Source organism: Gossypium raimondii, chromosome 1 (assembly GCF_025698545.1).
Source record: "Gossypium raimondii isolate GPD5lz chromosome 1, ASM2569854v1, whole genome shotgun sequence".
NCBI lineage: Eukaryota > Viridiplantae > Streptophyta > Magnoliopsida > Malvales > Malvaceae > Gossypium > Gossypium raimondii.
The window spans coordinates 29,896,147-29,905,141 of NC_068565.1; the positions used below are offsets into that span (position 1 = coordinate 29,896,147).

The 8,995-nt window shown below is 32.9% G+C and overlaps 1 long non-coding RNA gene across 1 annotated transcript; it reads right to left on the reverse strand.

Annotated features, from left to right (window-relative positions):
* Positions 1–4,709: 4,709 nt before the first annotated feature.
* On the reverse strand, positions 4,710–6,194 carry LOC105785556 (uncharacterized). Its single transcript, XR_001131062.2, has 3 exons — positions 6,136–6,194; positions 5,893–6,031; positions 4,710–4,744 (listed from the first exon to the last, which is right to left on the reverse strand). It is a non-coding gene; the product is annotated as an uncharacterized LOC105785556 (long non-coding RNA).
* Positions 6,195–8,995: the final 2,801 nt, after the last annotated feature.

Genomic DNA, 8,995 nt, shown 5'->3' on the forward strand with positions numbered 1-8,995 from the left:
TTTTCTTGATTAAAAATCTATAGCGGTTAAACTTTTACAATTTAGTCCATGGGCTTTAATTAACCACATTTTCGACTAAATTGCTTGAACAGATTTCAATTCATTTATATACTAACTCCATAAATATCTCTACTTAATATTTACATACTCGATTTACTGGAATTAAAGGGTTTAAAGATGCTCAGTAATTTGAAGGGTTCTTATTGTGGAGGTCATATTTGGGTAGCAACTGAAATTCTCCTAATTGGAAGAGTTTGATAACTCATGATGATGAATCCACAACAAACGAATGCAAGGAAAATAAATATTGAAAACTAATGAATGGAACTACAAAAACTAAAATTACTAGAAAACAAGAATCCAAAAATAATGTTGTAAAAAAAATCCTACGAACAAACTACTTAGAAACTACTAATCGTAAAAAGCCTCCTTTAATCATGTTTAAGAAGTACTATTTATAATATTTTTCATCTTTGACCTAATTTGGACGACTTTACCTTGAGTTACAAGTAAATGTTTGATTGTGCGGGCTAAAACACCCCTACAGATTTTAGGTCCGTCAAGCTTAAATTTCGCGACACCAGAAGTCCGGTGTTGCAACTTCCTTGGCAGTTTGCTCAAGTCTTTGTAGAGTGACTTGGGTGTCGCAACTTTGCTTCTCAATATTGCGACTTCCCTACAACATTTTTATTGATTTACACCTCAGGCTATTGTCGAGGATGTCGAGACTCCTAACTTCCAATGTCGTGACTTTAGCAACAATCCATTGTATTGTGAATGTTGCTCAAAACTGCTCCTAAGTGTGTGTGCAACTTCAATGTTGCAACTTCATGTTCTCTATGTCACAACATTTTGTGCAGTCCCCTAACTTCTTTACCATTTGATTCAAGTCATTTCCTGCACCACTACATCATTAGTTAGAACCTCATTAAGCTCGAGTTGGCCTAATTGGTCGATAAACATTATAAGAGGCTTGTTTTTATTCAATTAAACATAAATAACACATAATTCATAAAACTTTTAAAAAAATCAAAATGCTCGATTACATGCTCATTAAGTATAAAAAAGGACTTAATTTACCATATTAAATTATGGCAGATCAACTTTATGTCTCCTTCGAGCCTTACACTTATTTGTATTTTGGTGTGGTGTATTTTATGCTCTTATGAGCTCTCTTGTGTGGTGGAGGGATGTTTTACACTATTTTACAATTTAGGGATTTAGTGCTCATTAGTGTGGCGGAGGAGTCTCATGCATCCGAGTCAGTTTTACTAGAGTTTTACTATAGGAATAAATAAGTTAAATGCTAGTAATAAACTTTAAATGTTACTATAGATGGCTAGAAACAAGAGTAAGTGTCATGAACAAAATTTCTTGTCACTAAAAGAGATGAAAATAAGGTAAATAAATAAGTAAGCAAAAGAGAATTTGACATGATAATGAGCTTTAATAGTGTGTAGCCTAAAGAACTTACCTTCAACAATATTAAGGAAATTGATAATTTAAGCATACTATAGTTAAGAGAATTGAAAATAATGTATATGAATCATAAAATCATTAACGACTATAAATGGGAAATATGAAAGAACAAGTCAAGATACTATAGATTCTACTTAAGATTCTTGAATAGGTAATTTTAATAAATGAATTGGCTAAAAGAATTGTTAATATGTAACTTGAGCCATTTCACTTAGGTAAATCAAAATGAATCAATGAATAGTACTAAAATGTGGCTTGAATGAAACTAGCATGAAATCCATAGGAGTAGCTCACACTAATATGGACTAAGATAAGTATGTTTATCACTGTCTACTAACTAAGCTTTTTAAGATCACACATTAGTTATTTAAAACGCATAGGTTTGAACTTACCAATAAGTCATGGTGTTGGCTTGGGAGCACCGCATCATCCATCGAGCTTTTAAGGTTTTGATTCTAGTGTCTAAATACCATTTGTATTGGATTATTGGCATGTATACAAAAAATTAGATTAGTCTAGCAATTGTAAAGTTAAATTATGAACTTGAGCCTCTTTTGCATTTCTCTTCAAAAAAAATATGTATCTTTTGTTTTGGATGTGTTCATGCTAAGTTTTTAAAGCTCAAATGAGTTTAACTTTTGATATATAATGACATGGTTTGTGTTGGAATGATATGATGATGTTTTGGATATGTTTTAGAGTGATTTTTAAGTGTTTTAGTCGTACTCAGTGATTCATGTTGTGACCATGGAGTTGTAATGTCACAACCTCGGTGTCCAATGTCATGATTTTGCATTCCCCATGTCGCAAATTCATTACTCATTTAGTCTTGTCATGAAGTTGCACCACTATTACAACCCTACACTATTTTAAGTTTTTTTTGAGCTTCTGAGCCTGTTTTAGGTTCCTATCACCCTTGATCAACTTCGAATAAATTCTAAATGATCTTAAATTGCTTTTACAACTTTAAATTTGTCTAAGAGATATACTAATTATTGTATACAAATATTTTAAACTTTTATATCTTAAATAAATCTAAGATTTCTTACATGTAAATGCTTTGGTGCCCACTCTCATCCATACCAATAATTTGGAACTGATGAGAGGTGTTACATAAAAAGAAAAAGAATAAATGAAGACAAGTGGAGAAGATGTAACAACCTGTTTTTCAATGGTGTCAAAATAGTGGTTTCGAGACAATAATTTCGACGAGAGAGTCCATAGATATATTTAATTAATATTTATGAGTTAAAATTAGTATAATAGTGAATCGTGATTACTAGATTTTATTAATTGGTCAATTAGTCAATGTACAAGTTGTACGTACCGAAAGTCAAGTGGTTTTAGAAAATGAGGTATGAGGACCTCATTTCTATAAACTGAGCATGTGAATATTTTTATTAAATATTTACGGAGTTGTTATATAGGTGAATTGAAGTTTGATCCAAAAAATTTAGTGATTAGATGGTTCATTACGGAAAAATTGCTAAATCGTAAAAATAGTAAAAGTTAATCGATATTGGTTTTTAATAATTAAAAGGCTTAAATGGTTAAATTGGGAGGATTTATGAGGCAAATATGTTCCTTTTATTTTGGGTGGGCAGTTAATGCTTGACTTTTGTTTAATTTATGTGTTAAAAAATTATTGTTAAATAAAAGTATATGTATTTTAAACATAAAAGAATTAGAAAAACACAAAACCATTTTTCGTTTTCTTCTTCCACTGAAAATGAACTTGAAAACTCCACTGTTGAGCATCAAGGTTTGGCCAACTTAGGGTCTTCGCATGGTAATGTTTTCTACGCCGATTTTTCATAATTTTTATGTCTTTGAGATCATTGCAACTAGGTCCAACTAACCCGTATCTCCATTTTTAAAATTTTTTAAGATTTCTAAAGTTTCCATTGATGAAATTTAGGGCACGTTTGGTTGGCTGTAATGGAATAGAGGCGTAATGGAATAGAGGCGTAATGGAATAGAAGCGTAATGGAATAGAGGCGTAATAGCAATTCAATTGTTTGGTTGAATGTAATGGAATAGAGGCGTAATAGTATTCTTGTGTTTGGTTGAATGGAATGGAGGTGTAATAGCATAAGGGAAAAAACTAAAATGACTAGAATACCCTTAGCAGAATTTTTTTTAAGTTGATGATTATTGTTTTGTTATAAAATTTTAATAAGATTATTAATATAAATAATAAATATTTTAATCATATTTTAACATAATTATTATTAAATATAATGTAATAAAAAATATATAATTAAATAAAATTCTTAATATAATTATTCTTATATGAATTTACTAAAATCATAATATATAATAATATAAAAATATATATAACTTACTTATTTGCTCATCTTTGTTGCCCAGTGAAATCTTAAACCCTGAAATAGCTATCTAGGGTGAGATTTTCTCTCTTCGGTACGTGGAATGTTGTTTTATTTTCCCTTGTATAATTTTAAATAATCATATTTCTCTGTTATTTTATATTTGGTCGATTTATTGTCCCATGATCATCTATTTGCATTTCATGAAATGGTATAATCTATAGAGGATAGTTGCTTTTTCTCATCTCCCTTTCTGTTCGTTGATAGTTACTTAAAACAGCTGCGGAGATTTATTGTGGCGTTTATGAACTTCTCTAGAACTTCTTCTTGCATCTTTGAGCTGCTTAGAGCTAGAGCAATATGTGATATTGGTTATATCTCCTGGCATTGGAATTACAAGTAATTTTAGTACATTGTTACAGTGCCTTAAATGGAAGCCATTACTGAAATGATGAGTAAAATGTGGTTAGTACAACAATTATAAATGAAAATTTGGATTTGCATTTCTTCTTTAACAAATGACCATGCATCTTATGTGAATTTCTGGACTAACCCACAACATAGAAAGCCATACATTATTGTTTACAATAGAGCTTGAAATATTATTAGAAAGTTGGAAAGAGGTCAACAATTCAAGAGATTAAGAATGTTCAAAACAATAATTAACAACACTGCATTTAATAAATAAACATATCATGGTTAATCCCCTTCAAAGAATTAGGGATCACGTCCAGAACCCTGTTTTCCCCTAGCAACATATGCAAACTCACAAGCTCCAGAAAACAAGGGACTGGAGATGTTACTGTTAGCATACTACACGCTTGATTGCAAATTTATGAACATTCAACTACAACAGTCCAGATCCTACAAAATTTCTAAGCAAATACCTCAGAATTGATTTGCTGTTTCAGGGTAGCATTGTAGTTAGGAGACTGCGCCTGCAATAAAACAGTACAGTTGATCACATATGAGAAAGGTTAGGAGAGAATAATGACTACTAGGCCAGTATAGAAGATTGAGAAATGTCAAATGATAATCATCAATTGTGCAAATAACTCTATAGCTAAAATGCATGCACTATGCCAAGGGGAGGATGATGATATAGACTTAACTGAACTCAGCCTAGGAAGGTAGAAAACTACTTTAGATGGATGCCACAAAACAGCGTGCACCAAAGGCATACTCTATCAATAATTAGAGTCTTCATTCAAATATTAAATTGGAAACATAATTGAGAATAGATTACATATATGAAATCATGAAAACACAACAAGAAAATGGAGCTCCATATCATATAGAGTAAGAATTAATCATGTTCCAACTACGAATTTGAACCAGACAGAGAACCAAAATGGATTTCTCCAGGATTTCTTCCCTAATTTTATAAAACATCACAAACACGCATCACGTATGATGGAAATAAAGTTTCAAAATGGATTTCTTCAGGATTTATAACAGAATTCAATTGGAAGCTCATTTTCCAGTAGTCGTAATGTTTCAACTAAAACAAGAGGGGACTAATCAGTCTGTAATAGGTAAAACAACGCAACTTTAATATAACACCACAAGAAACCTAATACAACTTTAATATAACACCACAAGAAACCTAATACTTACCAAATGAGGGATAATACCAACTCTGCATACTCAAAAAGTGCAATGTCATTATAGCATTTCTATCTCCTGCCCCCCAAATATTTATGCATTTTAGTCCCTTAGAAATTTATGAAATTACAAGTTAATATAATGGTAAATTTGCACTCCTCCCCCCCTGCCCACAAAAAAAATTTATGGCTATCTCTAGTAGGGCAAAGGTAATTTTCTGGCTTCACCCTGCATGCTAAACCAGCTAATCCCACATCTAAAGGTTTCCTTAATAAGATGCAGTTTAAGACTTTGATTCATTCATTAACAGATACAAAGATACAATCTTTGAACTTAAACCTAACACTCCTGAATAGGACATATCATAAATGTTCAATCTATATACTTACTAAATAAGAACATACAGAAATACAATAACTTTAAAACTGTAATACAATTAAACAAAATAATCAAAAAGTAAAAAGGGAACTAAGACACCAACCTTGCTGGTCACTGATACTGGCATTTGGTCTCAAACTTCTCAATCTCTGTAAGATTTCATCAGTTATCTTATGCTTAACCGCCCGTGGCAATTCGGCCAATGATTCGTCACTCGATAATTCATGCTTTATTCGCTTAACCTTTATATATAAAGGTCAAATAGTAATCTCATAATTAAAAGTGTTATCACCAACAAAATGTGAACTATCAAAAAAAAAAAAGAAATATGGGTGTTTTTGCATACCAATTTAACAAGCTCTATAGGTTCACTAGCTTTTCGAATCTTATCTGATTCTTCCATTTTCTTAATTTGATCTGGTGTATACTTTACCAGGCAGGTTGATATCTGAACCGTCCCTGAAAGAAACAATTCACAGAACAACAGCATAAGGAAATGCAAACCACATGTCAAATGAAAGAAACCATACTGCCAAGACCAGTTTATGCGTTCATATGAAAAAAACTGTATACCTTGGGTCCCTTCACAGCAAGATAATCACCAACGCGCAGCTCTCTGAAATGGTTGATATCAGAAGTGTTTGGAAATTCGAAAAAGATAAATAAAATCAAAATCAAAATCAATTCTACAGAAAAGAAAATAAAAGAAAAACAAGGAAAAAATTTGGAAGAAGAAGCAGAAATCTGGAGAAAAGAAATTGGAGAAAAGAAAAGAAATGTGAGAAGAAAAGAAGCTTACAGTACCAGAAGAAGAAGTAGAAATCTGGAAGGGAAAAAATTGAGAAACATCGGGAGAGGATGAGGGAAAAGAAATTACCTATGCAAGGAAGCGTGGAAGAAGGAGCGTTGAGGACGAGGGCAAAAAACGGAAGAGAAAAAAAGGAAAGACGCGGAATGGGTAATCGGTGCTGGGGGGGCGTAATGCCTATTACGCGCAATCAATGTAATGGGGGAGGAACCGATTCGAGGGGGAATGGGAAAACAGCGAACCAAACAATCGTTTCCTGTGGGCCCGCTGCATAGGGGGAATACGCATGCATTCCCCCCACCAAACACGCTATTAAAGTTTTTGAGGTTTAATAGTTTGATTATAAGCTTAGATATTTTTAAATATTAATTTGTTAAGTAATTTTTTTAGTTTTGCATATAGGGACTAAAATAAAAATTTGATGAAATTGTCATGAGATTTCGTAAATTTAGACTTTATAGGGTTTTAGAAGGACATAACTGAAATTGGAATGAAAAATGAAGTTTAATTGTGAAAGTTATAATAGTTTTGGTTTTAGGGACCAAAATAAATAAAATGCAAAAGTTTAGGGGCATCGAATAATAAAATTAAACTAGTATACACTTATAATAGGATGATATAAGTTGTTTGGATTTGATAATTGAATTTAATTAGTGAATAGATCATAAATTCGACCAAATTGAAGATAATCGGGGAAACGACAAAATTTATTGATTAGCCCTTCGAGAGTTGTTTGTTTGCTTGTTGACTAGGTAAGTTCATATGGTATGTTTGTGTTAAATTCTTATGCATTCAGAATTATAATTGTAATTAGGTTTAATTAAAATTTAATTGTTTACAATTTAGTACAAAAAGGTGAGATAGAGGATTAATTGAATACGATGAATTGCAAATTGAAATAATTACTTAATTGACCTTAAATTGGATTGAAATATGATACGTTATGTGATGATGTGATGAAATGAGCTAAATTGATTCGATTTAGATAGATTGATAGTGATAAGAACTAAATTAAATATATGTGAAAGTCTAACACCCCACCTGGCGTAGTCCTAGTAGGTGGTGTGTGTGGGCAGATTGTTGGCTAAAGTATAAGCCAAGGAAGGCTGATTTACACCCTATCTGCCAGGTTAAGTTACTACTGGCTGTCGTGCCATGATTGATGGATTGTTTGGCCAATCAGGTAAGTCTGTAAAGACTTGGTTGAAGGTTCGTCTTTTGGTATAGTATAGGTTATTGCTTTATACGTCTTGACGTGGTCGTTGTGTAGAACCAGCCAATTAGCGCATTCCCTTGCAAGCCTTGTATTGGCGGATCCTTCTATTAGTATATGCTAGTGGCAGATTGTTAGGTCACGGACTCGATAGTTTTCTTTATGAGCACGTGGGAATGCTGCTCAATTTTAGTTGGTTTCTTGTTATGATCTAGTTGGAAATTAATTAGAGTGCAATGATGTGTAAAGTAGGATTTGTCTAGAAATTATTATGTCGGCCATAAAAGTGTGCTGAGTCAGCTTTGCATGGTTGGCCACGTGTAAGGTTATTGTGAGAGATATGTGGGCTATAAATAATGGTGTGGCTGTTGTAGTAGGGATTCTTCTTCTTTTCTTTCTTTTGCCTTGTTTTTATTCTTTTACCCCAAGAAAAGAGGGACTAACCTCATCATTGAAGAACCAATGAGTGTTTGAATAATGAGTAAAAGGTTGTAGACTGTAGGAAAGGACTTGTGGTGTAACCAACTACTTTGGGCTCTTCTATGAGTATCCAATTTGTGTGGGTTTTCTATGATCTACTCAGAGTCCCTGTATATTGTTAGTTTCTTGGCTGTAATAGTTAAGGTTTTTGGATTAAGGTAAAACAGTCTACTTTGAATGTGGTAAGTTGTTGCATGTAACCATCTGCATGTGCATGTAAGTGATAAGAAATAAATATGACTTCCTTTGTGTGCAAACTTGATATCCGGATATGATGGGTCATTAGTAAGGCATGTTAGTTGCTAAATAGATTGGTGTATGTGTTGGGTTTCTTGTAACACCCTTAGCCCGTATCCATCACTGGATTAAGGCTACGGAGTGTTACTGGAGCTTAACATCATAAAATAAACATTTAGTTAACATTAACAATTTATCACATAAATCATAGCAACATCAACTATAATCATACATACTGTCCCTTTTACGATCCCTCGAGGCCCTAAAAGACATTAGAAACAAATTGGGACTAAATCGAAAACATATGAAATTTTTCAGGAAAATTTAAAATTTTTCAAGCTACAGGGGTCACGCAGTCGTGTGGGCATTCGAAATAGGGACACATGGTCGTGTCCTAGCCTGTGTCCATACCCACGCCCATGTACCCTTCGAATAACCTCACACGCCCATCTGCCAGGCTGTGTGCTA